Genomic DNA, 17,358 nt, shown 5'->3' with positions numbered 1-17,358 from the left:
TCCTCATAAACACAGAAATGAAAGGGGCAAATTCAGCCAGATTTTACCCCTCCTACTAAACCTTTTCTGGCTGTAATTTTATCTTGGTTCTGACCCTTGAAAAGGGCTTCTAACTTTATCATGAGCTAAGTCAGAAACCCAAAAATAACCAGTGTCAAACAACAAGTTTTCTCGAGTTTGAAATTCAAATCCCAATGTTGTGGCTTGGGTCCAACTCCTCTACTTATCTCCACTCCCAACCCTTTTTCCACCATGTCCAAAGCCATTCTTCCACTGACAGCCTCCTTCCTAACTGCTGCTTTTCCCTTGGCAATGCCTGCAGCCATGGCTTATAAAATATTTTAAGATCCTTTGGGAAAAGGGGAATTGCACGAGTGTCTTTCATGTCTGTTATTCAGGATTCCCTCTATATCTTTCCATCAATTTGGAACTATGTCGGCAGAGATCATGACATACTCTAAGTCATAGGGCCAGATCCTCAGCTGATATATTTCAACTGCTCAGAACCCAGACCAGAGACTCAGTGTTGATTTATATTTGCAATCAAAGCCAAAATCTCCAGGCATCAAACTTTACATGCTCTACCACTATATGGATTCATGTATCACAATGGTCATGAGACCATTTTTTTCAAGGAAGATGTCATTGAAATATAAAAAATGGTCTAGATTGGTTTTCAGCCTTCCTGGGGCACACCGCTCATGCCTGACCAGTGTTCTCAAAACCATCTGTTCAAGTCAATGTCACTGCTGCTCCTGGAGAGCAAAGCATTTCACAGAATATGTTCAGTAGGGCTGTGCGAAATTTTGACAGTTGTATCATTTCAAAGCTGTTTCGACACATTTTGAGTTCGACACAGAAAAATCAAAATGAAATAAAAGGCTTTGAAACAGCTTTGAACTGAAACGAGGGCACTCGAAATATTTAGAAAGTTTCTAAATGTTTTGAGTTTTGAAGCCAGGCTTGCTTGCAACTAAACAGAAACTAAGGAGAGGGAAGGAGAAGAAGGAGGAAGGACTGCTCTGATATTGACATTTGTAGCTGGCAAGTGACTGTGATCCCTCCCTGAGGTCCCTTCCAATCCCAGTGCTCTGGGGGAAGGACGGAAAAACAGCATAGAAAGCATTGTTTGAACTGCAGGGGTTTGGGTTGTAGCCGTGTTGGTCTAAGGACATAGGCAGACAAGGTTCCTTGGGTGAATTTGATATCTTTTATTAGACCAACCCAAATGGTTGGAGAATAGTTATTAAGCAAGCTTTCAGGTTCAAAAACCCTTCGTCAGGCTAAGGAAGCTTCAGCAGTTGGTGTGTGCTCTTCCTGTTTGAACTGAGCTTTCTCTGTGCCTTCACACTTACAAGTGACATGAGTTTTGCTCTGAACAGTTTGAAGTGCAGTTTCCCAGAAACCCCTGCACCTATCTTACTGAAACCTGGCAGGCTTCATGGCCTCATAAGGGGCTACTATCCCTGCAGTTTTCATCCCACTGTGCCTTAACACACACACACAAACTCACACATGTCACAAGTTTTGCAGTTTGAGGTGCAGTTTCCTGGAAACCCCTGCACCTATCTCCTTGAAACCTAGCAGGCTTCATGGCTTCAGCAGGGGCTACTATCTTTGCAGTTTTCATCCTCCTATGCCTTCACACTTACAAGTCACACGAGTTGTGCTCTGAACACAGAGGTCAGGCCGCACTTGGAGTACTGTGTCCAGTTCTGAGTGCCGCACTTCAGGAGGGATGTGGCCAGCATCAAGAGGGTCCAGAGGAGGGCCACTTGCATGAAAGGGGGAAATAGGGCAGGCCCTATGAGGAGAGGCTATGGGACCTGAACCTGTTCAGCCTCCACAAGAGAAGGCTGAGGGGGGATCTGGTGGCCGTCTGTAAACTGGCCAAGGGGGACTAGCAGGCAATGGGAGAGACCCTGTTCCCCTGAGCACTACTGGGGGTAACACAGAACAATGGCCATAAATTGACTGAGAGTAGGTTCAGACTAGACATCAGGAGGCACTACTTCACAGTCAGGGTGGCTAGGATCTGGAACCAACTTCCAAGGGAAGTAGTGCTCGCTCCTACCCTGGGGGTCTTCAAAAGTAGGCTAGATAGTCACCTAGACAGGGTCATCTGACCCCAGCAATCTTTTCTGCCCATGGCAGGGGATCAGACTTGATGATCTGCTTAGGTCCCTTCCAGCCCTACCAGCTATGAAACTATGAAACAGTTTGAGGTGCCGTTTCCTAGAAACCCCTGTACCTATCTCCTTGAATCTTGACAGGTTTTGTGGGCTCATCAGGGACTACCTTCCTTGCTGTTTTCATTCAAATCAGGAAAGAAATGACAAAGTTATAGGCATTTTCGTGATTCCCCATTATAGCCTATGGGCGAACAATTGAAAAAATGTTGAAACAGCAAAGCAGTTTTGATGAAATGAAATGGAACAGTGCTTCATAACAGCAAAATGAAACACTGTCCCTTCGAAATGGCAAAATGGAAGTCAAAATGAAACAGTGCTGTTTCGCACAGCCCTAAGTTCAGCATGGGAAAAACAAGATCTTACTTGACTGTGCCTTGCCAATAATCAGGAGAGAGGAATACCATTCTCCTTGGCATCTAATTAATGCTAACTGGTGAAAATGAGATTAATGATACAAGATCTGGACAAAGTCCTTCCAGTTTATTTCACACCAGCTAGGAACAGGTCATCAGAAAGCAACAGCCTGATTGAGCTATGAGTTCTGTTTTACTTCCATGAACTTTCTTATGTCTAGGCCTGTGAGGTAGTTTAGTCAGCTGCATAATTACCCGTTACACTTGGAGATATTTCCTCCTTGTCCTTCAGTTTACTTACTTGGGCATTTGTATAGCTTACCAGCAGTTAATAAGACCCATAAGTGTTCCTGCCAAAGGTTAGCATGAATGTGAAGAGAATATAGGAGAATAAACACTGCAGAGTGGTACTTGGGCCATAAGAGGTTTGGCAAATTTTGAAAAGGTCAGTTATCAAATAAATGAGGAGAGATGAGAAATTTCAGGCAAAATGTGACTGCTTCTTAGAAATGTCTGATTGAGCAAAATGCTTGATGGCTTCTATAATAGGCTCTGTTATCTTGTGCCTGTCAAAGTTTGGAGTTAATTTCTAAGCTTGGAATACAAATGTGCTCGCAGAATTTCGGGGACAAGACTTTAGTTTTAAACCTTTTTCTGAACACACAAATTACACAAGATTAACTAGTACTGACATGGCATTAATTCAAAAGTAATTATAATCAGGTTTTATAGTTTACTCAGTTTAGTTAAAATGGTGCAAGCTTCTATTTGGACACTTGTCATTCAATTTAAGAAGAGTTCATTTTAGTATTAAATGATATGAAATTGAAAGTCTTTATAATGAACACCACAATTTGTCAGAAAATTCAGCACTGGAACTGAACCATCATTTTTTTCAACAAATAACAAAACTGCTGAAAATGCAATTTTGGGGATAAAAATTATATATAAATTTGGGGCAAATTTGTTAAGGTAATAGATTTGACAAATTACTGATTAGATTTGGGTCAAATTACTTATTAAGGTAATAGATTGGACAAAAAATGGGCTTCCTGTGGAAAAGCTGAAATGTTTCACTTTGAAAAAATCAAAAGGTTTCATTTTGTCATTCCTGAAATTTTGGAATTTCCATTTTTAAATGGCATTTTTGTTTGACCTAAAGTCAGGAAGGGAAAAAAAAATAAGAATCCAGTGACTTAAAGACAAAGCAAAGCATTTTATTTTGGGCTGACTACATTTTGCAATTGATTTGATTTTTTTGTTGTTGTTAAAATAGCCAGAAACATTTCCCATTCAGATTGACCTGAAACCATTTATTTTACTTTTTTTTTTCTTTTTTACAATTTTTTGGTTCAGTGACTGACCTAAAACATCCCTTGTTCACCCAGCATTGCTCCACAAAAATGAATCACTAAAGTTATCCAGAAAAGAACATGGAACTATTTAGGATGTGGTAAAAATGGTACAACAGCATCTATCATGATAGGCCTGTCAGTGAGCAGTTAGGAGAACTCTCAGAAAAAAAGCCAATTGAAAGTGGAACAGAATTCAAAGAAATAAATTTATGGGACTAACCAAGCTAACTAAGGGTGGCACAGCCTTTTTTTTTTTTTTGCCTTAAATGACCTCTAATGGCACAAGAGGAATTCAGATTATTTCAGTTTAGCCTAAAATTGTTTCTATTCAATTTAGCTAGATCAATACAAGCCAAATTTAAAATTGATTTAAGAGGATGCATACAGCTATTTGCATATGTTAAAGCAAATTGATTTTAAATAATACTTTTAGTTAAGCTACTGCAACTTTATTTGCACAAAAATTCTTTGTCATGGGGTGAATTTCTGTAGACTTTACCATCTTTCCAAAATAGAGTTAAATAATTATGCAAGTAAAAAATATGGGGAAACTCCTACAGCATTTCATGTGTTGTAAAAAGCTTCTGATTGAATGTTTAAACCTATATCAAGAGTATAAGCTATTATTGGTTTTAGAATCATCTTTATAAAACCCTGTTGGGCTTGCCTGTATTAAATGTTATGAGCTTTAATAAGGCATAAAAATATGTAAGATTAGACTGTTATCAGAATGACAGTATTGCACAATTAGATACAGAGAGGTGATAGTCTTAAGTCAGGTAGAAGATAGGACAGGGTGGCACCTTAGAAACTAAATGATTCAGAAAGACATGAGCTCTTATAGGCAACAACCTATTTTATCACGTGCTATGAATGATGGTAATAGCATCTAGTATGGGTAGCTAAGCTTGGGTGATCTGATCTCATGTCCACTCCTTACCATGGAATAAATTCACTGCAGAGTAAATCTGGGGTAAATTACTCCATAGTAGGGCTGTGCAAAGCTTCAGGTGCTGATTTAATTTGGAGGAGATTCGTCCCAATTCAGTGGCTAAACCTCCAAATCCGAATCAAATCAGGAGACCAATAAAAAGGTCCAAATTGATTCAAAGCCTCTGAATCAATTTGGAAAAGATTCAGAGATTCGGGCAGTCCCCACTCGCCGCCGCAGGAAGCTGGACCCAGGCTTTGTGCCAGTAAGTAGGCAGCAGGGGTGGGGGCTAAAGGAAGGGGGAGGGGACCATGGGGGGGACCCCCACCAGGCCCCATCCCCTGCCTGCTCCCCCAGCCCCCCTGAGTGCCCCCTGCTGCCAACCCGGTCTCCCAGCCTCATCAATGACTACTTCGCCTGGACCCAGCATCCTGGCTCTTGAAGAAAAAAAAAAAAAAGCCCTGCACTCACTGGATGCTGCAGTGGCCACTGGGGCTTTGAGGGGCTCATGGCAGAGACTTTCCATGCAGCTCAGGGCAGTGGGGGGCAGCGGGGATCACCTCCCCACCTGGCAGGAGCCAGTGGGTGTGGGGCTTTTATTTATTTTTATTTTTTTAAGTGCTGGGATGCTGGGGCTGGACAGGGCAGTCATTGATGGGGTTGGGAGAACAGGCAAGGGATGAGGTCTGTTTGATTTGGAGATTTGGCAGATTTGGCTGCGGCTAAATCTCTGAATCAGATTCAGCCAAATTGATTCGGGACAGAGATTCGAATCACTGAATCGAATCGCTGTCCCCCAAATCGGCTGAATCTGAAGCGAATAGTAGCCACTTCGCACAGGCCTACTCCATAGGTGTTATATTGTATGTCTTCACCCAGGTAGATAGATAGCACTGAGCTATCTATCTGCAGATGATAACAATGGCTGTGAGACAATGAATTAACCATACCACTGAGCGGAAGGTACCTTCTGACCTACAACTGAGTTCACCTTCCTGCTGGCCAATATGTTATGGTGGGTTTTGTGGGCAGCCTTGGTGGTAACACAGAGGAAGCTGAGCAGGCTTGGGAACATGTTCAATTTAGTTGGTATGGATGAGATGAAGCACACACAGATTAGCAGTTGCCCAAAAAAGGGCTCTACAGAACATGTGAAAACTGATTTCTAAATCTGATTGGGTTTTCATAGGGACAAAATACATTTCCTAGCTCTCTTCACATACAAATACCCAATTCTTCCTCTAACCCTTAGTGGCCCATAGCACTAACATGGGTAAAGGTATCTTTATTGTTCCTGAAACTTTCCCAAAAAGTCCAGCTTAAGGTAGAGACCTAGGCCGTGTGTAGACAAAATGAGGGGCATGTGTGCATAACACTTTAAAGCAGGCTAACTGCTTTTGCATTGTATTAATGGTGTCGGTGTTTGCAAGACTCAGTGGCATATTGTGCATTAATTCCAGTCGCTGTAGGAAATTTGGCGGTGTAATGCACTTTAAATTAGTTGGGGCACAGCAAACTGAAATTCCTCCAAGGAGTATTAGTTTGCTGCACCTACAGCCATGGGGTGAAGCACCAGGTCCGTGCACCTCCACGGCTCTGCAGGAAGCCCTGCAGGCAGCCTGGCAGCAGCCCCGGAAGGCAGACTCCACCCAAGAAAAGCAGCAAGCCTGATTCCCTCCTCCCCCACCTCCTCAGGAGCATGGCTGTCTGCCTGAGCTGCACTGGGGCCTGGTGCTTCCTTCCGCGGCTGTGGTGCCCCCCTGGGACCGCCCAAGCTGGGTGCCTGTGGGCAGGTGCCATCTGGGGGCTCCCACCGCTGCTGTGGAGGGGAGCACCAGCCCCCCCTGCAGCCCAGGACCACTCTGACTGCCGGGAGCTCACCCTCCTATCCCTGCCAGAGGCAGGTAAGTCAGCAGGGGGTGTGCACGACATGGGGGTTTAATCGGTCCTAAATTGAAGCGGTGTTTTTAAAAACCCACCGCTTCAATTTAGGGCCCCTGTTTTGTCTACACACGCCCCTATTTGGAAAATTTCATCTCAAAGAATTAGAGCTTAGCCACATTACAAGCCACTGAAAACAAACTATGATCACACAACTTGTTAGGCAACTTTAAAGGTTATTGCCAGCTCTAATTTTGTGTTAGTCAGTGTCCGTAGCAAAGAATCAAGTTGTTACATATATTTCTTTATTGTGAAGAATTCATCTTTTGGATGCTTGACCTTCACTTTTCTGACCTGGAGATTAGCTATTTTCAAACAATTGTTTTCATATATTAAAGCTTATTTTTATGCCTTCTTCTTTCTTGTCAAAACTATTATAGCATTTTCGCCCTTTCTTACATGTATTTTTCTCATTCCTTCCAGTATGAATCATATCATACTCATTACTAATCTAAATATAAACTCAAAATAAGAACTGCTTGGGGGATTTGAGTTGGCAGAGTGTAATAATAGCCTCTCTTGGACTTTGGCCAGAATGCAGATGTGAAGACTGACATGGGATCGTCAGGTACTGAATTGTCCATTACATTAGTTAAATAGCCCTGAAGTCCCATAACACCCTCTTAGAACCATGATGAAAGTTGTCTTGGGCCTAACTCAAAAATAAGATTGCCACCCACTGAACCACCAATGCCACTTCTGAGGATTTCTCTAGTGACCTCCAATGTCTTGAGAAACTCGTAAAGCAGGACCTGAGAGCTGGTTGGATCAACACCCAAAGATTGCGCATCTCTTGGCTGAAAAGATGGGGTATGGATTATTCCAGATCTGTGACACAAGAATACATAGCTTAAATGGTGCTCAAGTGTTATTATGATAACTGTGGAATGGATGGATGGACAGATGCATGGATGGACAGACAGTCATAGAGATCCGAATATAAAAGTCTTAACCCTGATTTGTTCATTACAAGGGACAGAAATGCTGCCATTATAGTAAGTAGGCAGCTCAGCTCTTTGCTATATTGTGGTTGTGGCTATTAAACCTGCATTGCACCCATGGACTGAGACTGAGTCCTGCCAAGGCAGTTTTCTGGGAATGTTTCATAGATTCATAGATGTTAGGGGCTGGAAGGGACCTCACAAGACCATCAGTTCCAGCCCCCCTGGGCTTGAGTCAGAAAGACTGCTGGGGTCAGATGTCCCCAGCAAGGTGAGCATCCAGGAGTTTTCTGAAGATTTCCAGAGTAGGTGCTTGTACCACCTCTGGGGGAAGTCTGTTCCAGACCCTGGATATTTGAACCATAAAGAAGTTTTCCCTTATGTCCAATCTAAAGAGATCCTCTAGTAATTTATGACTGTTATTCCTCCTCTTCCCCTGGGGTGCCTTGGTGAACAGATGCTCCGCCAGGCCCTGATGTGTGCCCCTTATAAACTTATAGGCTGACACCAAGTCCTCTCTTAGTCTTCTCTTCTCCAGGCTGAACAGTCCCATGTCTCAGCCTCTCCTCAGGTGGCCTGCTCTCATGCCAGTGTCTTATTTGCTTTGCCAGCTATGGCACTGCATTGCTGGCTCATGTCCATTCTATGGTCTATCACAACCCCCAGCTCTCTTTTGGTTGTGGTGATAGCAAGTGTAGCACTGCCAAGCCTGTAAGTGTGTTGCAGAATATTTCTCCCCAGATGGAGCACTTTACATTTCTCGGTATTAAACATCATTAGGTTTTGGTCTGCTCCCCTTGCAAGCCTGTCCAGGTCAGCCTGTATCCCCAGGCTGTGCATGTAAGTTGCTCTCTGCTTACATTCAGAGAGGAAGGAGATTCTGGTGGTTTGCATGGTAGCCTGTGACATGGGTGATTGGGGTTCAAATCTATGTTGTACTAGAGACATCAAGTGTGATCCCAGCTTAATCCCTAATGTTCCTCCTTAAGATGGTGATAATGGCACTTCCCTACTTCTTGTGAGGATAAATATACTAGAGTTTTAAATTGCTCAGACACTGTGGCAATGAGGGCCAAAGAACTGCACAGAATACCCCAAAGCATAGCTATTGCTAGGCAATACACTGAAGGCCTTAGAGAAATCCTGAACCCGCTGTTCCTCAGCTCTTACCACAAAGAAGAGAAGGCTTTGCTTTTGGGAATGAGTGCTCTCTTCATCTCCTCCCTTCTTCAGTGGCCCATTCCAGATGAGAGCTGCAGGACCTTCAATTTGCTGTCTCCTCCCAGAGGAAAAGTGAAGCAGGGTTCCCATCTCTCCCTAATCAATCTCTCTCCAAGGCCCTGAATCCCAACACAGTTTCCAAATTCTGATCTCCCCTGCACTGTAGCTGACCTCTCTGGAAAGGCACATGCCCACCTCCCTGCCCCACTTCCACACTGCCTGAAAAATCTTCCTCCTCTAGGGTGGGAGACAACCCCATCTTAATAACTGAAGTGATTTTCTAGAAAGACAGGAAGAAAATATTCTGCAGAGGTAGCTTAGCTTGAGGCCTCAAACTCAGTGACCAGGGTCCAATATGACTGCCTCTCTTCCCCAGAGTGGCCTAATGGGATTCTTTAGCCACATGAGTTTAAAAGGTTCTCTGGATTTATTTTGAACTCTTGCTTTATTTGGCCAAAGAGTTTTATCTAGGTTATTTTGGCTGATTGCACCACAAGACCCCTGTTGCCTCGTTGCTGGAGCAAATTTAATTATTTCTGTCTGAATATTTGTTTGATAGGAAATGTATTTTTGATGAAAGTGGAAGTCTTTATGAGGGAAAAAAACCCAATACAGTTTTATTGAAAATGTCCTGTTTTTTCTTAAACCAAACTCCCCCACCCTAAAATTGTCAGTTCTAAGGAATTTGCTTTTTCAATTAAAATAGTTTCTTTGGTGTTCATAAAAATGAGAAGAAATGGTCTTCAGTAAATATTTTTTTTCATATAAAAAGGTATAATTTCCTGAGCAGATCTCATCTTTGCTTACAGATATCATATTGTAAGTCAGATGCTCCTGATTTGCTTAATTTTGCTATCCAAGAGCAAATGGCTCTGATTAGCAGAGGCATGTTACAATCTAGAATTAAGCATACTAGATTCCCCTATCAAACCCAGCCCAAGGAAAAGCTCCCTCCTTCCTCTCCTGGCTCAGCCTCAGCTAGACTGGTTATCAAAAAGAAACACACTCAAAATCCAGCTACTCTGACTCTCCCCCTAATGTGAATTCCCCTGGGAGAGGCACCCTCCTCTCACTGCCTCCCGCCCTCCATAAAACCATTTTAATCTGAGATTACCAAACTAAAATGCTCAGATGACAGAGATAATAAGTACTCAGCAGGCAGCCAGAGTGTCTGATGGGCTTCCTTTTCCCCATACCCTTAATCTATTTTTATAGGGAATCTTCAAGGAATTTAACCCTATATTCAGAGCCAGGGAGTTTCAAACTCAAGCACTTTAAGTATTTTCATCCTTCCCCCTTTCTCCCTGACTCTTCTTGGCTTCTTTTTTTGACTGTTGCTTTCATTCCATTCTCAGACAGCTGTTTATGTCTCTGAAATACTGAAGGCAGAAGATAATTCCCCAGAGTGGAGTTGATGAGGGTTGATTAGAGGAAACAGAGAGAGAGAGAGGGAGAGAGAAAGACAGGTGAGATAGAGAGGGAGAGAGAGTAATGGAGCAAGTGGTATGTGAGGAAGGAAGGAATGCACAGAGCTAGTTAGCTCACTAGATAGACAGGTAAGTGACGCCTTGGTCTGACATTTTTGGTACCTCTACCCCTCCTAAAATATCATCTTCTGTCCAATCAGGGTGGGAAATGCAAGGGTAGTTCTCAGGCAGGTGTACTTCCAGAAAGCAGGTCAAAAGAAGTTCTCTTTAAATGCAATATTTTTAGGCTTTTGGCTGGCTGGCAAAGTTGCTTATCTCCTTGTCTCAGGCCTCTGCTTCAGGAGATCACAAGTTCTCTCTGAACACGCTAGCAATAGAGAGCCTAGGTCTTGGTAGTCCCAAGAGAAGCCAGGGTTTAAAGCAGCTGCATTTGTAAGGCACAATTCAGGCAAAGCTGCTACATTCTGCAGAGAATCTCATCAACCTGCCTTTGTAGATGGAAAACAGAGACAAATGACATGGAAGTGACTTGGCTTAAGACAGCATGAGTCCATGTTAGGACTAGAAACAAGACTGGCCTGGCTCCCTATCCTATCAAAAGAAATCTAATGGCAGGATTACATTTGTTAAGTTTCCAGGTATTCCATGTCCACATTTGCCCACACCCTGTTTCCTGCAGCCATGTGGCTGGGTTTCCCCTTCAGAGCCCAGCAAAGCCTTGATTGACCACATGGACCTCTGTTGGGTAACTGGGCTCCCATTACAGGGCAAGAATGTACAGTATGGGATTGCTAGCTGCAGAGGAGACTAGTTAACCCAAAGTACTGTTTTGCCACTAGATGACTTTGGGTCAGGACAGAGCTGGATTACTAGCACTGTTTAGGGGCCCCAGAAGAGTTGATGGATTGAAATTGAGGTGCCTCAGCACAGCTTTGGTCATGGGGAGTTCTGGAGTGTAACCGCAAATGGGCTGTGAATCAGGATGTGACTATGGGGAGGACAAGAAAAGCAGAGGGGCAGTGGGGTGGGACTGGGGACAGCTGTCAGAGGAAACAAAGCAATAGGATAATGAGGGGTATTTAAAGAGGCTTTGTGGGTGCTTGTGGGGAGGTAGAACTTGCCTACACATTATCTTGCACAAGCCAGCACATATCCCAGTGCTGTGTGTGATAGGTAGCTCCTTGTTCTGTACCAGCAGTACACAGCCCTGTGTTATGTAGAAGGGGTCAGCAGGATACAGCTCATCTTAGGTGAAGGGAGGGGATGCTCCTTCTCTTGAGTCAGTGGTACATGTCCATGTGGGTAGGACAACACCTTGTCCAGTGACGGTGATTTGTGTCCCCATGTTGCACATGAGCATGTGACCTGTCTGCTTGTATCTGTGTCCCTGTGTTGCACGTGTGAGGGAAATGTAAATGCCCCCTCTCCACTGTGCTGTTGCCTCGTGGGTTACTCAGGGCTTGGACACTTTAACACACCTCTTCTGAGTCATGCACACTGGAGACAGCTCTGGAAAATGGCAACATGTAGATGGCTGACACTCACTGGTCTTCCTAGAGCCCGCCTGCAGCAGCTGACAGCAGCCTCAGTTGGCGCCAATATGCACTCCCCATCACAGAGCACCTTACAGCAGAGCTGCAAACACAAAATAGAATGAGGGGCTGGGGACAAGGCCAAAGTGTTGTCTTGAGGTATCAGGACCTCTCTTAGGTACCATCACAGGTGTAAAACAAATGATAGAGCAAAGGTGGAAGGCTTCTAAACCCTGGCTTAGCCCACGGCACCCTGCCTGGCTAAATCCACCCATGGTGGATGCCACTTTAGCCAGACCTGGGTTTAAGGTGATTTTAACAGTTGCCAGGTATAGGTCTATTGTTAGATGGAGCCTTAGGACACACCCCAGATGCTAGACCTCTCTCTAAGGGGGTGACTCCAGATCACAGGATTTCCTTCTGAAGGGTCAGATCCTGCTCATCTGGCCTCTTTCTGAGGAATCTCCCTATTAGGGCTGTGAGAAGCTTCGGTAGCTGATTTGATTCAGAGGAGATTTGGCCTGATTTGGGGGCCGAATCTCCGAATCCAAATCAAATTGGGAGACTAATTAAAAGCTACAAATCAATTCAAAACAGCCGAATCAATTTGAAAAAGCTTCGGAAAAAGATTCAGTCGATTTGGGGATTCGGCCATAGACTAAACAGGCTGCTGACAGCTGCCTCCAGTGGGTAAGTCTGGTGGGGTTCAGGGAGAGAGGAATTGGGGCTGGGACAAGCTGCCCTGCCAGGGCAGGGGGGCACGTTACTCACAGAGGGGGGGAGTGGGGACGTGGGATGTGGGCAGGGCAGGGGGGCACGTTGCTCAGGGATGGGGGAGGAGGGACGTGGGATGTGGGCACCGTAGTACTGGGAGTGGAGGATAACTCATTCCTCCAGCCCCTGGCTTGATTCCCCAGCTTCCTGTTCGATTCACCTGGGAGCTGGGGTGGCTCCACATGTCACCTGGAGTCCAGCACTGCTCAGCCCATGGCCCCAGCTCCCAGGCAGTGTGCAGCACCCTGCTGACCCGCGCTGCACCCATGCCATGGGGCAGCTGCTACATAGGTGCCAGGCTGGGAGGGCAATCCCTGCTGCCCCCCACTGCCCCGTGCTGCACAGAGGGGCTCTACCACAAGCCCTCAGAGGCCTCAATCGCCACTGCTGCAGCCAGTGAGTGCAGGGCTTTTTGTAAAGTGCCAGAACTAGGCTGGGGCCAAGTGGGGGGTGGGGGGCAGGTGCTGAGGCTGGGCAGGGTGGTCATGGGGGCTTCTCCCATGGCTCCCCACACCTGGGGAGAGGCAGGCACAGCCAGAGGAGCTGTGGGAGATCCTGCAGCTGCCTGGCTGAGCCTGCCTTTCCCCAAATCTCTCCGAATCAGGGCCAAATCTTCTGAAGCTGATTCGGCTGAATCGATTCAGGACAGTGATCTGAATCTCCAAATCGAATCACTGTCACCTGAATTGGCCGAATCCGAATCAAATACTCCCCTATTCGCACAAGCCTGATCCCTATCCCTACAACAGCTACCTTTCAAATAATCATGGTTAGGGCCACTCTCTCAAAAGAAGAAAGTAACACCTGCACCCTTCTCTCAGAACTAATATTAGCTGTCAGCATCTTCTCCAAAGACAAACTTGACCCCACCCCAATCTACTTGGCTCAGATAAGCCCCCCACTCCCAAATAAATGCCTCCCACATCTATTAGAAATGCCACTGAGGGTTATTTTGCTGACATAGGCTGGACCCAGAGCTCAGTGACTTGACCTGCCTAAGTTTAAGTGACCTATCATCACAATTTTTCAGGACAGTCCTGAATTTCAGAATGGTGTCCCAGTAATCCTAAGGAGTTCTTGATGTGGAACTTTTGTCCTTAATTTGAAAAACTGGTCCTGAATTGGCTGACCATAATGAGTCCCCAGTTGGCCTTCCCATGGTTCTCATCAGCTTGCTAATGCATCGGCTCAGAAGACACGGCATGATACTGCCTGGCAAAGTAAGAAGTTTATAACTGTGCCTGATTTGGGGAGTAGCCTTGGGCTGCTTCCCACACCAGATGCAGTATATTCTTGCAGCACTGTGGCTAGGCTAATTAGCTCCGTCTCTCAGCAGAGCCAATTAGCCTACCAAGACAACAGTAGCTACACTTACTGGAACTGGAACTGGCAGGACCTGATTCTAGTTCTGTAGATCGGTGGCACATCTGGGACTGTACCTGGGATTTTGTTTCCTGGAAGTTGGTCACTTTAGCTTGAGTCCAAGATCCCAAACCAGACCCCTGCCTCCATATCCCTCATCTCTAACAGGCCTAGCTGCAGATTACTTGTTGAAATGTGAAGATCAGGATGAACACTACCATAGCTGTGTGGAGAGACAGAATCCTTAGAGCTGTCATGGTTCCTGAAATGACACAGCTTCGTATTGTAGGGAAGAAAAATTGTATTAAGTCAGAGAGACTTTTGCATTTTATCTCCTCCATCTGAGGAGAGGGAGATGCAGAGACAAGCTAAAATATGGTTTCTCTCCAAACTCCTGCTCTCCTCACTCAGATCTTGTAAAGAATCACCAGAGTGAGCATAAATGAGAATAAAGTTTAAATCAAGCAATTATTTCCTTAATTTCTCTTAAAACTTCAAATGGGCTCACATCGCTGGAGGGTTTTCCCCTTCCTCCCCCTCAACTGGTTCTAATTGTGTCGTTAGTAATTAATGACTTTGAGAAGAGACATTTTATTTTTAATTAAAAGAAGAAAAGAAAAAGCCATCTATCTTGCAGCTTTTATTTGGCTCAATATTTTATCAGGGCAGCTGTGCTGTTTGTGACACACACCACCTCCTAGTGAGGAGCAGGGATTAACATGAAAGCATTTGTGGTGATGTCTTATCAGGCCATGAAGAAAGTGTGTATACTCTACATAAAATCTATCCCTGAAGCCTTGCATCGTATTCCCTGGTACATTTTATTGTGCCAGATGGATCTAACATCTGGCCAATGTGTGGTGGGGTTCCCTTCAGCACGATGGAAAAGAACATGAGGCAATGCAGGTACCTTCTTAATGGCCTTTTCCCATGGGCTGTTTGTGGGGATTGAACCTAGGGTCTTCAGAGCTTCCCTCTTGAGGTAAAGGCATAGATAGCATCATTAGCTGGTAGCAATATGAGAACAACACTTCATTCTTGTATTGCTCTTTTCATCAGTAGATTTCAAAGTGCTTTAAAAGGAGAGCGGGATCACTATCTTCATTGTATAGAGCCTGGGAGAAAGGGGAAAGACTTGTCCCAGACTAGTCAGCAAGCCAGTGACAGAATCAGGAATAGATCCAATCCATATATACCTCTATTCATGGCTCTATTTCCTAATTCATAGTGAGACTTGTGTGTGTTGCCACTTCAAGGGAAGGACAGCTGTGGAAGCAAGAAATCCTGCCCATTTCCCCAGCTGCTATCATACTACAGGCATGAGGCAGCCACCAGGGTCTGAAGGGTCTTGCTCAGTGGCTAAACTCTAAGGATCTTGAGATGAACAGAGGCTTCATTATGGCTCACTGGCTTTGTTTTTAATTATTGTATTGATTTTTAAATGGAATACAAAAATCAGAAATGCATACATATTGACTACATGTCACCCTGAAGTATATACATGTCTGTCACAAACAATAAGTAATATACGGAAAAAGAGAAAGAAAAAAGGAGGAGGGAAGAGAGAGAGGGAGAAGAAGAAGAAAAGAGATGTGTACAAGAAGTAATAATTAAGTTACCAAAATATTCTAAGAACTCTTTCCAAATTGCATCAAACATTTCAAAGCAGTTAAACCTGCTAAAAATGAGTCTCTCCATTGATACCAGCTGCTGGCTCATTGGCTTAAAGTTAACCTGGCTTTGAAGAAGCAAGGCTTTACTGTACTGACATTTCTCCTCTGGAGACCTAGATTTTTAAAATTTTCCTCATTTTGTCTTTGGTAATGAATCCAGAATTTCCAACCCCAAAATAAAGGCTTTGCTCACTAGCCAAAGAAGAAATCCTTTACTTGCATGTAGCAGGCCATTGTGGGTGTTGGAACAAACTACTAGAGAAAACATCATCACAATGATTAAGCTACTTTGTTACGTGTTGAACACAAGTGTGATTGCAGAGACTCCTCCATTAACTCCAACCTGCTCCAGGAAATAGAAGGCTGCTGTGAGAATGATTTTCCAAGAGAGAGTACAATTCCTAAACATTTGGAAAACTCTGTGGATGCACCCCACAATAAGCCAGTACTTGGATCCCCTACTTTGCCTCCTGTGCCATGCTATGTCTGCGTATCTATTTATATCTCTTTCCGCTCTTCCCTGCAGGATGGGTGTGTCCAAGGATGGCTTCCAGTGTGAAAAGAATAGCTCCAAGTACATGTTCACTATTGGTATGGCTGGATACATGATGTCTCAACCTTCAATTCAGCTAGGCAGCCCATATGGAGCAATACCTAATTTCAGGATGTGCAAGATGTGATCAGTTCCTGGATAAGAGGTTTGTGAAGGAACACAACTATCTCCTCTGGCAAATGGATGATTATTCCTCCTGCTGGCACTTGCTTCTCCATCCAAGTCAATGCAGATCTCCATTTGTCATTGTTTGTGAGAGCAGGATGGGAGGCTGTTGCATTACATGGGAATTGATTACCCGAATTCCAGTCAAGCCAAGCAAGCAGCTTAGGTTATTGGTGATGGCAAATTGTTCCTTGCTTTTGATCTTGCTCTTAATCCATGGTCCTGATCCAGTGGACAAGTAACATCCAAGTTAAACAGAATGACTTGTACCTACAGAGGGTAAAACGTTGGATCCTGGAATATTCCATGTAGGGAAATCCTCAGCCAATAATTTGGATAGAATCTGCTCTTGCAGTCTCCCTGTCTTTCATGGGACTAATCCCAGGTCTATGCTACCTCCCTGATGAGCCCAGGACCACCACTGAGGAAACAAGCCCCAACTTCTGGGCCCCAACAACTTCAAATCTGCCCAAACCCAGAAATAAGGCAGTGTATACAGGTTAAAATAATCCTAAAGACTGTCCATCATCCCACTCAGTCCCTCTCTGAAACAGATGTAAGACAGATGCGGTCACAAACAACATGCAAAGGCCCAGCCAAGATTCCTGAGGTTGCCCCCCACTTACATTTAACATGGGATAGGCTGGGGCCATAGTCCTAAAGCCCCTTCCAGTTAGATGATCAAGGAAGGTTTGGAGCAATGGTATAAGTCTATTTGGTGTGACTAATGGTCTAAGAAAGGGGATGAACAGCAATATTCCTTTAATGTCATCAGCAATTTGTTGATGACACTAAATTATTAACAGTTGGCTCATAAAAGCTATGTGGGAGTGCTAGGAACTTCAGAGGAACCTACATAAAATGAGTGATTGGATAGACAATGGCAGATGCAATTCCATACAGAAAAGTGCAGGGTAATGCAGGATGGGAGGAATAAT

This window comes from Alligator sinensis, unplaced genomic scaffold (genome assembly GCF_000455745.1).
Source record: "Alligator sinensis unplaced genomic scaffold, ASM45574v1 scaffold561_1, whole genome shotgun sequence".
NCBI classification, from domain to species: domain Eukaryota; kingdom Metazoa; phylum Chordata; order Crocodylia; family Alligatoridae; genus Alligator; species Alligator sinensis.
This window is presented reverse-complemented; position numbering follows the sequence as displayed.